Raw genomic sequence first — 18250 nt, 5'->3', positions numbered from 1 at the left:
TAACAACACCCTATTCCCTCCCCACTTTTCCAGCATCTGGTAACCACTATTTTACTCTGATGTCTGAGTTCAAGGACTTTAGATCCCACAGATGAGTAAGATCATGCAGTACCTGCCTTTCTGTATCTGGCTTACTTCACTTAGCATCATGTTCTCCCAGTTTATCTATGCAAATGACAGAATTTCCTTTTGTAAGGCTGTAAGATATTCTATGGTGTATATATACCATATGGAAATGAGTTTTAAATTACAAAAACAATGATGAGAACAAGCTGTTCTTGCACTAAATGAGACATCACAGAGAATAGGGTTATCCTTCACATTCCTCCCACCCAAACGAATACCCTCTGTTTCTACCAAGAGTTCACCAGAGTCATCAATTTCTTCTCTATCAAGGTACCTATCTATCTATATGAATCCATATACCTTTTGCTCTTTTGTGTTTACATATATAAATTTTATACCTTTTGTTCTTTTGTACTTACATATATACATTTTGTAATTTGTTCTTTTCACTCAACTGTGTATTACAGCTCTATTTTCTGCATGCTGCATAGATTCCATATTTTATTCAGCTTATCCCATGTTGAAGAGACTTATGTAAACATTTCCAATTATATAGATATTGCTAATTTGCCTTCCAGAGTCTTTGTACTGATTTACCTTCCAGCCGGTGGTGTGTGATAGGGCTAGTTATCCCTGATTCCTCCTTTTTGGTAGGTGTATAGTATTCTATTGTGTGGATGTACCATCATTTATCTAAACATCTGCCTGTTGATGTATATTTGGATGGTTTGCAGCCTTTTGCTAAATTAAACAAAGCTTAGTCAGCATGCTTGTACAGTTGCTTACATGTGTGAGCATCTCTGAAGGACAGATTCCCAGAAGTGCAGCTGCTGAATCAAAGACCATTGGCATTGCACGATATTAAGAATGACTGCAAATCCATTCCTATTAGCTGAGTTTGATGGCACCAACTTTCCCGTAAGTTTCCCAATAGTATTATTATATTATTGAATTTTAAATGTTTCCCAATCTTCAAATTTCTTTTTTTTTAAACAATTCAGTGATTTTTAATAAATTTATACATGTATAAAACCATCCCCACAATCCAGTTTTGGAATATTTTTGACATCCCAAAATATTTCCTCATGCTCATTTGCAGTCAAACCCACTCTCCCTGTAGCTCCAGTCAACCACTGATCTACTTTCTGCTTCTATCGATTTTCCTGTTCCGGACATTTCATGTAGTGGAGTCATGCATTTGTATGCTTTTGTGAGTGATTTCTTTCACTTAGCATACTTTTTTTATCCATTCATGTTATAGCATGAATTAGTATTTGTTCCATTTTATTGCTGAGTAGTATCTCATATTGATGTACCACATTTCTATCCATTTACCTGTCGATGGAAATTTGGGTTATTTCCACTTTTTGTCTATGAAGAATAATACTGCTGTGACTATCTGAATAGGAGTCTTTGTGTGCATGTAAGTTTTCATTTCTCTTGGTTTGTTACATACAAGTGAGTCATATGGTAAGTTTGTGTTTAATTTCTAAGGAAACTGACAAACTCTTTTCTAAAGTGGCTATATCGTTTTCCATTCCAACCAGCAACGTATCAGGATTCCAGTTTCTTCACATCCTCACCAACACTTGTCCTTTTGATTATAGCCATCCTAGTAGGTATGTATTGGTATCTTTGTGGTTTAAATTTGGATTTGCCTAATGATAATGATGTTGAACATCTTTTCATGTGCTTATTACCCAGTTTTGTGTCTTCTTCAGGGAAATGTGTATTCAAATCTTTTATCATTTCTTTATTTCTTTAATTTTATTTTATTTTTCATTTTAACTTTTCAATATACATTGTAGTTGATTTTCTTGACCCTTTGCCAGTTCCTCTTATCCTCCTCCCTCTCTCCCCTCCTCCCCTACATCATATCTGTTTAACTTTACAGCATAAAAAACAAATAACCCCATTAAAAAATGGGCAAAAGAGTTGAATAGGCATTTCTCAAAGGAAGATATATGAATGGCCAGCAGACACATGAAAAAATGCTCAACATCACTCAGCATCCAGAAAATGCAAATCAAAATCACTTTGAGATACCATCTCACTCCAGTCCGGATGGCTAATCTCCAAACAACTGTGAATGATAAATGCTGGAGAGGTTGCGGAAAAAAAGGAACTCTCATGCCCTGTTGGTGGGACTGCAAAACGGTGCAGGCTTTATAGAAAATGGTATGGAGGTTCCTCAAACAATTGCAGATAGATCTATGATATGACCCAGCTATCCCACTGCTGAGAATATGCCCAGAGGAATGGAAATCATCATGCCAAAGGGTACCTGTACTACAATGTTTATTGCAGCACTATTTACAATACTCATTTCTTATTTAGGTTGTTTCTCTTATTATTGCAAGAGTCCTTTATATATTCTGTAAAGAAGTCCTTTATTAGATATATGATTTGCAAATGTTTTCTCTTGGTTTGTCGGCTGTCTATTCCTATTTTTAGTGGTGTTTTCTGAAGAGCTAGTTTTCAATTTTGATAAAGTTTAATTTAACTTTTTGTTTTTAAGTTTTTCAAGTTTTTATTGACACATAATCAGTTATACATATCTGTGGGGTAATTTGTTGAATATCAATACTTGTGGTGCTCAAATCTAGATAATTAGTATATTCAAAATCACATAAAATGATCATTTTTGTTGTCCTTTACTAATTTCTCATTAACCCTCCTTCCCCTCCCCCTTTGACCTTGACTGCCCCCTGGGATTCTTAGTTCTCTTTCTGTTTTTGCCAATATATTAGTCCTGTGCAGCACCCACCACCAGACCCTCTTCTCCTGCCTTCAAGGAATCCTCTTTCTTTCCTCTTCTGGGCTCCCCGAAGCTGCCCAGGCATCCTGACCAACAGGTACTGGCTGAGTACCCCCTGCGTGCCAGGTGACCTCATTAGAAGGTCGGCGGGGGGCTCATCTCCCACCTTTTTCACTTTTTGGTTCCTACTTCGTTTTGATCACAGGCCACCCTGGCCCATCTTGGGGTGAGGTGGGAGGCAGGGCCATGCCATTTGACTCTTGAAATTCAAACTCATACCCCTGGAAACAAAATCACCCCCAAGAGCATGGGATCTGGAGCCAGACTACTTGGGCTTAATCTCAGTTCTGCTGTGAGACCTGGGCAAATTGATTCCCCTCTTTGTACCTCTATGGTAGTTTCCTCAACCATATATTGGGGACAACACCTTTACCTACTGTGGTGTTGTCCTGAGGACTAAATTTAAAGTAGTTAAAGCTGTGCCGGTGCATAGTAAGTGCACAATAACTATGGCCATTATTACCTCCTCTCTCAGAAAGCCAGTCTGTTAAAGCATGGTGCCTTTCAACACAGTTATTTCTGCCATGATTGTTAAGAGTGTACCTTGGAAATCAAAGGCAAGAATTTTAATATTTATCCTCACCGAATCATGTCTATCCTCCTCCAGAGTAGTGCATATAGGAGGCAGTTGCTTCTGAAAGTGACGGGGACACCTGTAAGTGCGAGACAGTGGGAGAGTGAGAAACCTCAGTTAAAGTCCCAAAGTACTATTCTTCTATGAATGTTGATCTTTTTTCATAGATTTAGGGACTCTGCACCACTGAGCCCTGCTGACCCATCAAACCTCCTCTCTAGGTGATCTCCCTCCCTCACTGCACTCGACCACCTGGCCTTGATTCTGATCTCCTAGTAGACTCAGTGCTTTCATGTCTCAGGGCCTTTGCACCTGTGATACCCTGTGCTTGGGGAGCTGGTCTCGAGCTCTTTCCAAAACCTGATCAGGTCCACAGAAAAGTGATTGACTGTTTATATTTATCTTGTATCCTGTAGCCTTGTTATAATGGCTTATTAGGTCCAGGAGTTTTTCTCTTTCTTTTTTTTTTTCTATTACTTCTTTCTTTCTTTCTTTCTTTTTTTTTTTTTTGTTTGTGTTTTTGTTTTTGTTTTCGTTTTTGTCACTTTTTTGGGATAGTCTGCATAGACAATCATGTTATCTGTGAACAAAGACAGTTTTATCTCTTCTCTCCCAATGTGCATCTTTTATTTCCTTCTCTTTTCTTACTGCATTAACTAGTCCTTCCAGGACAAAACTGAAAAGCAGTGGTGAGAAGGAACATCTTAGTGTTATTTCTTATCTTAGTTTGAATGTCTCTGATTTCTCACAATTAATTACAATGCTATCTGTAGGTTTTTTATAGACACTCTTTATCAAGTTTAGAAAATTTTCTTCAATTCCTGTTTACTGAAAGACTTTTTTTTTTTATCATGAATGTGTGTTGGATTTTGTCAAATGCTTTTTTCTGCCTCTATTGATATGATCTTGTGTTTATTTTTGTTTGGCCTTTTCATGTGATGGTTTACACTAATTGGTTTTCTTTTTTTTTTTTTCCCCAAGGAACTTCTTTTTTTATTATTATTATTTTTTTAATTTTAACTTCTCAATATACATTGTAGTTGATTTTCATGACCCTTCACCTGTTCCACTTTCCTCCCCTCCCTCTCTCCCCTCCCCCATCATATCTGTTCACTTGTCTTAACAAGTTCAAGGAATTGTTGGGATTGTTTACAATAATCGGTTTTCAAATGTTCAACCAACTTTGTGTACCAGGGGTAAATCCCTTTTTGTTGTGATGTATAATTCATTTTGAACATTGTTGGATTCAATTTGTTAATATTTTCTCGAGGATTTTGCATCTATGTTCATGAGAGATATTGGTCTGTATTGTGTTTTCCTTCCTTCCATCCTTCCTTCCTTCCTTCCTTCCTTCCTTTCTCCTTTCTTCTCCCTTCCTTTCTCTTTTCTTGTAGTGTCTTTCTCTGGTTTTGGCATTAGGATAATGCTAGCCTCAGAATGGGTAAGGAAATATTCTCTCTACTTGTATTTTCTAAAAACAAAGAAAAAAATAGAAAAACTTGGTGTAGTAGGTTTCTTAAATGTTTGGTAGATTTATAAGCGAACCAATCTGAGCCTGAGGCTTTCTTTTTTGGAAGGTTATTAATTACAGGTTCAATTTTTAATAGATACAGTCCTATTATTCACAATATTTGTCCTAATGTTAAGATTGTTTATTAATACTTTCCTTTTATTCTTTTCTTTCTTCTTTCTCATATCTTTTGGATAGGCCAAGGGCAAATAATGATATATAAACATAATCCAATATTACATAGCTGATACAAATTATGATGTTTATGGAGAAACACAGGGTCTCTATGTGTTATAAGCACATGTAATAAGCATGTAAAATATTTGTGCAATAAGTATAAGGATTGAAGGACGATGTTAAAAATGCAGTTAGGTGAATCTCGCATCTTCTGTAAAGAAATTACTGTTAAGCTTAGTCAGGAAGAATGGCATACAAGAAATAAAACTAATTTTGAACTCAGTGACATATTTCAATTGCCAGCAGAACTACTCGCTACCTTTGGAATCTTGAGAAAGGGCTCAAGAATAGTAATTATTATATGACAAATTGTAATTAGAATACTTGGAAGTAGAAGCGACTCAATAATTCTGATTCTCTTGTCTCTTCTTGTTGAACATAATTTCTAACTTCAAAATTTAAATGAAAGCAAATAAAATTGTTGGGGAATGACCTTGCCCCATAATCCTGAAGAGGATTCTGTAATTTGACCACTTAAGCTGAAATAGCCTCAGGTCCACCTGTAAGGAAGATGGGAGGTTTCGGATGCTAAATTGACCAGAATGAGGCACATGTGCTGGGAGCAGTCGATGGAGTGTGTGTGACCTTGGTGTAGTGGACTGAATTATGTCCCCCCAAAACTCACTGAAGCTTGAATTGTGTCCCCCAATTTTATGTATTAGAATCTAAGCCCCCACTGTGACTGTTAAGAGTGTGGGAAATCCTATTATGGTAATGGAAAGATGGAGTCTTGAAGAGAAGATTGGATTGTAGGACCACACAGTAGCCAATGGATTAAAAATGGCAGTCAAGGGCATGGTTCTGAGGGCTTTAAAAGAAGAGGAGAGTCTGTCTCTCTCTTTCTCGTTCTCTCTGCTTCCACCATCTTGCAATGTGAGACCCCTGGGTCACTGTCACTACCACCAGATGGACTTTGGACTTCCCAGCCACAGAAACTGTAAGCAATAAATTTCATTTTCTTTATAAATTACCCAGTTCCAAGTATTTCATTATAAGCAACATAAACGGACTAATACACTGGGACAGAAAAATTTTGTTTGCAGAGGAAGCTTGTTGCTCACTCCCTTCTGCACCCAGCTACCTTGGTTCCCTTCCTCACAATTTTTGATGATAATTTGCTAGAGAACTTGCTCACTGTGCTGAGCCAGGAAGGAAGAGAAATGTGTGAGATTTCAAGGGGCGCAGTTTCCTTCCAAGAACTGGAGGAGAATATCTGTGTAAAGTGGGGGCAGCTCAGAGCAGAGCGAGCTGCAGTCTGGCAGGTATGAGGCTGGAGGGCTACACACAAGCTCATGGTTCTGCAACCCAAATCTCCTCCCAGACCATGGGAAGCAGGTGAAACAAGAGTTGAGCAGGGGACATCTTCAGTCCACCTCGATAGGCTCGATCATGGGCTCATGGCTCTTTTTTGTCCCCATAAGCTCTGTGCAGAAGTCTTCCAACATTTCTCTGTGCAGGAGGCTCATCTAGGTGTGTCAGGCAGTTTAAATCCTCAGGAGAAATAGTGCTTTAAACTATAATCTACATTCCAGGCAAGGAGAGGAGAGGTGGACATGTTGATGTCTTTTCCTTATCAGAAAGAGACACAACATTCAGAAAATTGCCCCCCAATGTGCCAGACAGTGAACCTGGAAATCCAGTAGTGAGGATATGTCCATGGAGGGGGTGGGAGGTTCTTCTCTGTCCCCTCAGCTCTCATGTATTAATTTCTCCCCAGGACAATGGAAACAAACCGTTAACTCCTAGAAGTTTTTCATTTGACAGTGACTCTGATTCTGTTTTTGTGGCCTCTTTCCTCGACATTTTACTGACAAAGGGGAATGAACTGGCCTGCTAAGGTCTGGAGTGACTGAAGTAACCCACGACCTCCCAGCTCCCATCTCTCAAATGATGGAGTTCACAGAGCTGGGGCACATGAAAAAGAGGGGATGGCCAGGAGTTGGGTAGCTTGAATCTGTAGGGATTGGAGGGGATGCAAAAGAAAGCTTTGTCAACCTCTCCATCCCCAGCCTTGGAGGTACCTCATGTGTTTTACCACTGAAGTTGAAGCAGGAGTCAATGGTGAGCAGCCCCTAACAAACAGCAAGTTGTACACAAAGTTACAACACCAGGGTCTGCAAGAGGTAGGGTGGCATGGTGGTGAGAACTCAGGTCCTGGGGTCAGGCAAAGCTCTTTCAAATCCCAGCTCTGTCCCTCAGAAGATGCATGTGCTTCGGTGAGACACTTAACCTCACTGGGCCTCAGTTTCACTATTTGCAAAATGAACCCATCTTGGAGCTGCTGTAAGACTGAAGATACATTTTAGCACAAGGATTGGCACATAGTAAGTTGACAGTGAACAGCAGTGGGGATTCTAAATCATTCCCATGGTCACTTCTAGGAGGAAGGGCACCAGGTGTGGGTGGGATGTGGGATTGGGGAAGTGGGTGAGAGGGACAGTGAGAGAGGATGCAGGGAGGAGAGGAGAATTTCAAAAAATAGAGGAAGTTACTCTCGTTACAAGAACAGCCCACAGGCCTGCAGAGCTGGGCCCTATCCCAGAGGCTGGCAGCAGGGCCCTCACCCCCCTCTGAGGCTGGCCTGCCCACCTCCAGATCCCCAGAGTCAGCTGTGGCAGTGCAGCCGAGCTCACTGGCGGAGCATCTGGATTCCTGACTGGGCCGCTGGTGGGCTTGATGTCAGTGGTGACGATGGCCTGTCCAGGGCTCAGTGTGCAGTGTGAGCAGGCAAACCCATGATCCTTGGGGGGCCAAATGCTGAAGCTGGGATGAACAGAGGATCAGGGATGGTTTGGGGTTCAGAGATCCCTGGAGCAGTGTTGGGGGCTGAGGATCACATATTTGCCCTCGCCCCCCAACCCCAGTCTCTGACATGCTGACATTGCTGCAGACGGAGCTGAACAGCAGGACTGAGCAGCAGGAGTGAGATGTGGGGAAGTCAGTGTGCACCTCCCCAGGGTCCCCAGGGCACCCCTACTAGGCCCTGGCAGCACTTTCCTTGGGTCGCTAATGACCCGGGCACTGGCCAAAGCACAGCACAACTCAGACTTCACTGTGGCCCAGATGTCCTGGGAAGTGAGAGGGGGGTGGAGGGGGCGGGAGAGGCTCCACCTCCTTCAGTACCAAAGACAGCGACTGCTCAGGACTCCTTGGCCTCCCAGGCTGCAGGTGATGGCAGCTCAGGGGCAGCTCAGGTGTATCCCATACACACCGGGAGCACCTAGTCCAAGGCCTTGAAGGGTCCCACAGGGTGGGGGCTTGGAAGATTACTGCTTGTTAAAAGAAGAGGAGGAGGAGGGGACATGCAGAAGTGAAATAAATAACATTTGATATATTGTAAGCTGAAAAATTATTCATGCCAGAGATTATTTATACAAATATGACACATTTGATGATGTATATTTTCTTACCCTCCACTCTGTCTTAGAGAAAATGTTGCAGCTTATAACTGCAGTTCTGCAGCTCACTCTTTAGTTAATATCATGTCTTGCCTCTGGTGACGTGTGCACATAGAAAAAGGAAGATGCATTTTATTTATTTATTATTTGTTATACATATTCATAGGATCTATAGCTCACTGTCCGCACCTGTGCTCAAGATGTGATGACCAGTTCAGTACTGTCAGCATGCACACCACCTCAGATTGCGATCATTCCCGGTGTCACCAACCTAACCTCTCCCAAGACCCCTCCCCCACTCCCCCTCCATCAACCCAAGGTCTGTTCTCTCCCTCTGCAAGTCTAACGCACCACTATGATCTTTCTGTCCTTCCTTCTTTCTCTCTTAGCTCCCACTTATGAGTGAGGACATGGGATATTTTTCCCTCTGTGCCTGGCTTATTTCACTCAGCATATGTTTCTTCAAGCTCATCCATGTTGCTGCAAATGGTAGGATTTCATTCTTTTAAATGACTGAGTAGTATTGTTTTGTGTATATACAACACAATTTCCTCATCCAGTTATCCACTGATGGACTTTTAGGTTGGTTCCATATTTAGCCATCGTAAATAGAGCGGCTGCAATGAACATGGGAGTGCAGGTATCCCTTCCACATGATGATTTCCATTCCTTTGGATATAGTGGAATTGCTAGATCACACACTACTTCTATCTGTAGTTCTTTGAGAAATCTTCATACTGTTTTCCATAATGGATATTAACTTATATTTTCACCAACAATGTATGTGCTCCTCTTTCTCCACATCCTACCAGCATTTGTTATTTTCTATCTTTTCAATAATAGCTATTCTAATTGGGGTCAGATGACATCTCATTGTTGTTTTGATTTGCACTTCTCTGATTATTAGTGATGCTGAGCATTTTTTTCATATGCGTGTTGGATAATTTTATGTCTTCTTTAGAAAAATGTCTACTCAGTTCCTTTCCCCATTTTTTAATCAGATTTGCTTTTTTACTATTGAGTTGTTTGAACTCTTTGTAAATTCTTGATATTAATCTTTTGTCAGATGCATAGATTGGAAATATTTTTTCCAATTCTGTAGGTTGTCTTTTCACTCTGTTGATTGTTTCCTTTGTGTGAAGAAGGTTTTTAGACTGATATAATCCCATTTGTTAATTTTCACTTTTGTTCCCTGTGCTTCTGAAGTATTATTCCTAAACTTTTTGCCCAGACCTATGTCCTGAAGTGTTTCCTGTATGATTTCTTTTACACATTTTTTAGTTGCAGGTCTCATATTTGAGTCTTTAATATATTTTGAGTTGATTTTTGTATATGGTGAGACACAGGGGTCTTTTATCATTCTTCTGCATCTGAATCTCCAGTTTTCCTAGCACCTTATTGTCCTTCCCTCAATGTATGTTCTTGGCTCCTTTGTCAAAAATCAGTTGGCTGTAGTTATGTGGATTTATTCTGAATTCTCTACCCTGCTCCATTGGTCCATGTGTCTGTTTTTTTGCCATTACCATGCTGTTTTTGTTAAGATAGCTTTGTAGTACATTTTGCAGTCAGGGAATATGATGCTCCGCCCCACATTGTTTTTTGTTGTTGTTGTTCAGGACTGGTTTGGCTATTTGGGATCTCTTGTTGTTCCATATATATTTTTTAATTGTTTTTTCTATTTCTGTGAAGTATGTCATTGTTAGTTTGATGGTAATGCATTGAATCTGTAGTTCGCTTTGGGTAGTGTGGACATTCTGATATTGATTCTTCCAATTCATGAGCATGAGATGTCTTTTCATTTTTTGTGTCTTCTTTAATTTCTTTAATCATGTTTATAGTTTTCCTTTTAGAGATCCTTCACCTCCTTGGTTAAATTTATTCCTCGGCATGTTTTGTTGTTGTTGTTGCTACTGTAGATGGGATCGCTTTCTTGATTACTTTTTCTGCAAGTTCGTTGTTGGTGTACAGAAATGCTAGTGATTTTTGGTGTTGATTTTGTATCCTGCAACTTTACTGAATTTCTTTATCAGGTCTAGAATATTTGGAGTAGATTCTTTAGGTTTTTCTATATATAAAATCATGGCATCTGTAAACAGGGACAACTTGACTTCTATAGAGTATGCATAAAACAAATGTAGTTCACAGGGCCTGGTTTTTCAAAGCCTTGCAGTTTCAAGTATTGACCTTGCAAAGGACAGGAAATTTTCCACAGGCTATGTAGTCTCTGTTGTAAGATAAAGAGTTGTAAGACAGCAAGGCTGCTGGGTCAAAGACAGAGAAGTTACTGATTGATATGTAAAGATACTGGGAAGTTATCTAGGGAGAAGGAATGTTGGCTAAGATTGAGATTTTGTTGGTGGATCACTTAATTGCCTAATGGAATGTCATCTGGCTTGTTTCACTGAATGTTACCAGCCTATATAGTTAAAAACTATAAACCCACCTATGACTCTTCCTGTAACTTCCTGGGCTGGAGAATAAATGCAGGAAGAAACCCCCAATTTGTGGTTAATTTCCCAAATGGAAAGAATGCCTCTCTCTTGAGGGTTTCAGGAGATTAACCCCTTTTTGCAGCATTTCACTGCTCAGAAGACATGGGCTTTGAGTAATCTTGGTGGCTCCGTCACCCAGGGGGAAAGGGGTGACAAATCCGTGGGAGGCAAAGCAACAGACTTCCTCTTTTCCAATTTGGATACCTTTTATTTCTTTATCTTGCCTACTTGCTGTGGCTAGGACTTCCAGTACTATGTTGAATAGCAGTGGTGAGAGTGGTCATCCTTGTCTTGGTAGAATTCAACAGTGAAGCCATCTGGTCCTGAGCTCTTCCTTGCTGGTGGGCTTTTTACTAATGAGTCTATCTCATTACTTGTTATTGGTCTATTTAGGTTTTCTGTTTCTTCTTTGTTCAACCTTGGTAGGACATATGTGTCCAGAACTTTATCAATTTTCTCTGGGTTCTCATATTTTTTGACATATACTTGTTCAGAATAGTCTCTCACGTTCTTTTATATTTTGGTGCTATCTGCTGTAATGTCTCCATGTCCATTTGTGATTTTATTTATTTGGGTCTATTCTCTTTTTTTCTTGGTTGTTCTGGCAAATGGTTTGTTGATTTTGTTTATCTTTTCAGAAAACCAGCTTTGCATTTGATTGATGTTTTCTATTGTTTTTTTAGTCTCCATTTCATTTACTTCTGCTCTGATTTTTATTATTTCTTTTCCTCCAGCCTGTCCACAAGAAGGGAGAGGAATGGTCTCAGAGTGCCTGGGGCCAGCCCAGAGATAAGGGAAGGAGAATTGACTTGACATCAGTCTTCTGGCTTCTGCCAAGGAAGCGCCTGGGCTGAGGCCCAGGTGCATTTGAGAGCAGAGGGGGAGGCTCCTGGGGAAAGCTCTGCTCCGGGGTGGGTGGCCTCCTCTCTCCTCTTGGGCCAGACTGGCACACAATGCCCACCATGTCTCCTGCACACCTACATCAGTATGTGTCCCACCCACCTCCACATACGTGCATCCACCACCCACATCTCCCCACTTGCTCCGGTGCTGTGGTCTCTGTTGCATAAACCAAACAGGCACACACACAACTGGCACTCATGCACATGAACCATGTTCAGACCCAAGCTCATTCAAAGACGCTGATACCCCACCCATGGATATGAACACACATCTGCACTGTCCCGTCCCCATGCTCACCTGGAGGTGCACAGAGCCATGCATACTCACAGCACCACACAGCAGAAACATGTAGATGTTGGGTAAACACTGGTGTCCCTCACAAGCAAATTTCACCCTGTGACCTGTGGCAACAAAACTGTGGCTATCCTGGGTACAAGATTCTGCAGTGAGACACCACCCCAAAGGGCCTACTGGCCTCAGACATCAATCGGCCCTGTTCAAGGTCCACCCCCCAGCACTCCGATTATCCCCAGACCTTCCCAGACCCTGCGCTTGCATTGCCTTCTCCAGGCAGGCAGCTGGGGGAGCACATTTGCCTCTCTTGGCTGCCTCCAAAGCTATCCTGAGGGGGTACCAGAGGAGACCACAGCTCCCCTCACCCACACAGTGATGAGGGGATGGAAGGTTCATCCGTGTCTTTTCTAGCCACGCATTCCAAAGGAATGTCAGGGGAGCCCAGTGTGGGATGTGGGCAGGGTGTCCTCAGGACCCAGGAGGTGGGCGGAGGCCTTGGGGAATCTTCAGAGTGCATCGGGCGTCCCTGAGATCAGTCCACAGCTGTACGTGCAGCCCTTAAACCTTCCCTGATGGCCATCTGTACCCAGGTCAGAGCCGGGCTCTTCTGAGGCCCTAAAGAGGACTGTTAAGCTGAGGGAAGGGAATAACAAGCCTGCCCCCCTGGGAATTCTGAACGAGGACTGGAAAGGCTCTGGACCAGGGAAGAAACACAAAAGGAGGTCAGTGCCCTTCCCCTTCTCTCCCAACCAGGGCTCCTTCCCTCACTGGAAAAGACTAGTGTGTGAACACATCCCGAAAGTCCAAACTCTATACGACCCCCCAAACAGCCACTCCTAGGCCTTTCTGAGAGGAGGCCTCTGTAGGAGGCACACACTCCAGGAGCAGGTGCAGGCCCACTTGGGTTAGAAAGTCCTGGGTCCGGCTGCTGGGACTGATCTGTAAGACGGACGGGGAATCTGCTATTAGCAAGCTCCGTGGGAAACAGAGGGGCAGGGAAAGAGTGAGACTCCATAAAGTGTGGCCCCTGCTCAGGTGGGGACAGACTGGACAGAGAAGGAGGAAACAGTGCAAGACCTGAGTCTAACAGCCCGGAAGCTTGGGCTGGGGTTTCCAGGTGCCCAGGCTTTCCTGGCTCTTGGGCCAGAATGGAGCTGGATGTCCAGCCCTTCTCCCATCCCCACATGCTTATTTCCCATATCCTCATCCCCAAGACCCTCAGCCTGGTACAGACACTTCTGACCTGGAAGACAGCATCAGTCCCAGTATTCCTTCTCTGGGGATGCCATAAGAAATTACCACAAACTAGGTCAATTAAAAAAGCCAGAAATGTATTTGTCATGTTCTTAAGGCCACAAGCCCAAAATGAAGGTGTTGGCAGGGTGGTTCACCTCTGAAGGATCTGAGGGAGAATCTGCTCCATACCTCTTTCCTGGTTTCTGGTGGTTACTGGCAGTCCTTTGTGGTTTCTTGGTTTATAGACACATCACTACAATATCTGCCTTTGTCTTTACATGCTCTTCTTTTCTATGTCTCTGTGTGTCTTCTCTGTTTCTAGTAAGGGTACAGGTCATTGGGTTTTGAGTGGGTTCTAAACCCAAGAGCATCTCAAGATCTTAACTAATTAAATGTGCACAGGCTGCATGTCCAAATGGGATCACATTCTGAGGTTCCAGATGGGTGTGAATTTCTGGGGGTCCCTATACAACCCATCCTTCTTCAGCTCTAACTCCTGCAGTGGACCTACACAACACCAGAGGGATTCTGCTCAATGAACCAGATTACATCCTCCCCCTGCCTAGACCCAGGCATGGCTTCCTCATACTCAGATCCCTCACTGGAGCCTGCAATGCTCTGTGCAGTGTGGTCCTTGCTATTTTCTCAGATCTCCTGTCTCAACTCCCTGCCCCACTTCCAGCACCCATCCCCCTTTTAATCTCTAGGCTAAAAAGAAACTGGAGCATTTTCAGTTCCTTGTATGGGCAGACTCTTTCTCACCCCAGATCCCTGTGCAACCCTCATTCCATCTGCCTCAATTAACTGGTCTCAGGTCACATGTCACCTCCTCCAGGAAGTCTTCCATGACTCCCCCATCCTGGGCTGAGAGTCAGGTGCCTCTCTGATCCTGAGCTTCCCCTGGGGGTTACCCGTCACACAGTGCTGTCATTGCCTGGTTATGAATCTGTGTCCCCTGCTAGACTATAAATCCTGAGAGCAGGGATGGCATCTCACTGGGGTCTTGCTGTCTTCCCAGTGCCCACAATGGTCTCTTCACATAGTAAATACTCAATATATGTATATACGTTGAAGAAAATAATGAATGAAAATTGTGCGTGATGCTATCAGACCCCGTAGGTCAGCAGGATGAATGGGGGAGGTGACATTTGCATTGAGTTTTGAAGGAGGAGGAAGGGTCCCCGGGAATAAAACTCAGGGAAGGCATCGCATGCAGAGGAACCAGCATGAGCAGGGCACCAAGGAGTGCCTGGAATGGGGTTGAGGAGGCTGGGAAGTCAGCGCAGGCCAGTCTATGAAGGCCTTGCAGGCACCTTAAAACCACTGCTCTGGGGCTGGGTGGTGGGATGCAGACATCAGAAGACCCAGAATTTGGAAGAAGTAGGCTGGTCTCCAAGGTGTCTTCTCATGAGATATTTCCTTGGCACAGCCCAAACCAGGAAGGAATATCAGAGGGACAAGCACTGAGCCAAGAAATGGAGCCAGGACTTAGGAGAAAGATCCACTACTGCTGCTTCCATGTTCCCAGAGACATCAGGACCTTGAGCTGGGGTCACACAGAACAACGTGAGTTTAAGTTGGGGGATAAAGTGGAGGGACCAAGGCTGCATCTGGCAGTTCTGCACTGAGACCTGGGATCAGTGGCTTGGCCCCTCTCCAGCATCATGTAATGCACACAGGCATCGATATTCAATGCTGTAACCCACAGATACATGCAATTAACTATGTTTCTTTTTAAATATTTTATTTCATTTCTTTAATTTTATCATTACACAGTGTACACTTGTTTTGTGGCCCTTTACCAATTTCTCCCTGACTCCTCCTCCCCCTCCCCCTTTCCCAACCCTGGTGACCTCAGTTCCATTCTCTCTTTTTGAAAGTTCAAGGTATTATTGTATTTTTGCATCTTTCTCTCTCTTTTTTTTAGCTCTCACTTATGAGTGAGGACATGCAGTACCATCTCTTTCTCCTCCTGGCTCATTTCACTTAACACAATTTTCTCTGAGCTCATCCGTGTTGCTGCGAACGGCAGAGTAGTATTCCACGGTGCATATATACCATATTTTCCTTATCCAGTCTTCTGTCGGTGGACATTTAGGTTGGTTCCAACTCTCAGCTTTGTAGATAGAGCTGCGATAAACATGGGAGTACAGCTTCAACATGATTTCCATTCCTTTGGGTATACACCCAGCAGCAGGATTGCTGGATCATATGGTAGTTCTGTCTATGGCTGTTTGAGGCACATCCATCGTATTTTCCATAACAGCTTCACTAATTTACAGTCCCAACAACAGGGTAGGAGAGTTCCCTTTTCTCGCATCTTCACCAGCATTTGTTATTCTCTGTCTTTTGATAATGGCCAGTCTAACTGGGATGAGAAGCTATCTCAATGTGGTTTAGCTTTTGACAAAATTCAACATCCCTTTGTGATAAAGATTCTCAGCGAATTAGGTAGAGAAGGAAAGTATCTCAACACAGTAAAAGTCATATAAGACAAACCCATTGCCAATGTCATCCTGAATAGGGAAAAGCAGCTTTTCCCTTAAGAACAGGAACAAGACAAGGATGTCAACTCTCACGACTCCTATTTAACACAGTACTGGAGGGACTAGCCAGAGCAATTAGACAAGAGAAAGAAATAAAGGGAATCCAGACTGGAAAAGACAAAGTCAAACTGTCCCTGTTTGCAGACGACATAATCCTATATATAGAAAAACTGAGACTACCAAGAAACTCTTAGAGCTGATAATTTCAGTAAAGTTGCAGGATACAAAATCAACATGCAAAAATCAGTAGCATTTTTATAGTCCAATAACAAACTAGCAGAAAAAGAAATCAAAAAAGCAATCCCATTTACAATAATCACACACACAGTTAAAAAAACCAACCACCCCTCCCCCAAAATAACCCTACCTGGGAATCAATTTAACAAAGGAGATAAAAGATCTCTACATAAAGAACTATAAATTGCTGCTGAAAGAAACTAAAGAGAACACAAGAGGATGGAAAAACATTCCATCCCAGTTGTGGTTCTGTCTCCACCTTACCCTGAGCTATGGATAAAACCTCATCTGCCTGCAGCTCTGTGGCTGATCCTTAGGGACTCTGTAACTTGCACAATAAAGTGCAGATGGGAATTGTGTGTCAACTTTGAATGAGCCTCCAGGTGTCACTGAAGATCCCATGGCTTGTTCACTAAGGAAACTTGGAATTGGCTTCCTGGGGATTGTTATGGCAGCAAAGCTTGGAAGGTTCTGAAGGCAGGTGCCCCATCAGACTCGTTAATACCACTCAAGACTCTAACCTTGTTCTTCTCTGATGTGTCCTCCAGGAAGGATGCCCAGGGGCTTTGACTGATGGGCCCTGAGAGTATTGGAGCAGTGCTGGGGGTGGTGGGCTCAGAGGAATTCTACTAATGGCCTGGTATGCAGACCCCATGATGTCACTTCAATTGAATTCTCAGCAGGCTTGCTGTTTTCTTCTTTAAACAGAGACCAGCTGGTCACCAGTGTCAATTGTTTGTTTATCTTCAGGATCTTAAACACAGATTAACAGGCAAGGGGAGACTTGTATAGTAGTCAGGATGGCTTCATGCCTCAGGGCACTGACTCTTATAAGACAGACTCGGGTTCAAATCCTGACTCAGCCACTTCCTGGAAGAGCGACCTCGGTGAGGTGAATTAACCTCTCTGAGCCTGTGTCTGCAAGTGGGGAAGATAATAAAATAGCACCTACCTCACGATGTGGTGCATGTGAACTTGCTGGCACTTGGAAATGCTCAGTAAGTGCTGGATAATATTCTTTCATCATTCAGTGGAGTCCTGCAGGTGTTTGCCAAGCAAGTGCTTCATTTACCATACTCTGTACCCTCAGCCCTTCATTTATCACTCACCAAACATTACTGAGCAATTTCTGTGTCCCAGGATCTGGGAATTCAAGTGCAGAGCTCGGAAGAAGAGGTCCCTCACCCTCTTTGTGTTTATCTCCTAATTGGGAAGAAATAAGTCATGAGAAAGAGAGTAGATGAATAAAATAGTTACACACATGTATTAGTGTCTTAAAAGAAATAAAAAAGCGTGCTGTGATTTTAAGATTAGAAAACCAATATTAGAAACCATGAGCATGAAAGGCCTCTCTGGGAAGGTGACAATTTAGGCTGGAGGAAGAGGGAGACAGATGTGTGAAGAGCTGGTGGGAGAAGTGTTCCAGGAGGAGGGAACAGCAATTGCAAAGTTAATATTAAGAAAACTGACAGTAGTGTGTTCTAGGTGTTGGGCTAAATCTTCTCACATTTATGAGATGGTTGCACTGCACACCTGCATGAATGACTGAGATTCACCATTATATAGGTCCCTAGATTAATAGGGCCCGATTAGGGGTGGCGCAATGAGGCAGAGGACAAGGGTTTGGGTTTCAGGGTCTGACAGACCAGGGTTCCTTTGAGTTCTGCAACTTGGACTAGAAGTTTGCCCTCTCTGAGCCTCAGTTTGCCCGTCTGTTAAGTGGGCATCTTCCTTCTTCTGTGTGCTGTCACATGGGGCTCTGAACCAAAGAGTTGAGGGGAGGGTAGTGGGAAATCATGTGCATTGTGTTGAAGGAGAGCATCTGACACAAAGCAGGTGCACTTTATGTGGTGTACCTGGCAGAGAGTAGGCACTCTATGTAGAACACCCAACACACAGTACACAGTAGTATTTGTGTAGAGTACTTGGCATGAAGTAG

Source organism: Cynocephalus volans, chromosome 10 (genome assembly GCF_027409185.1).
Source record: "Cynocephalus volans isolate mCynVol1 chromosome 10, mCynVol1.pri, whole genome shotgun sequence".
NCBI classification, from domain to species: domain Eukaryota; kingdom Metazoa; phylum Chordata; class Mammalia; order Dermoptera; family Cynocephalidae; genus Cynocephalus; species Cynocephalus volans.
This window is presented reverse-complemented; position numbering follows the sequence as displayed.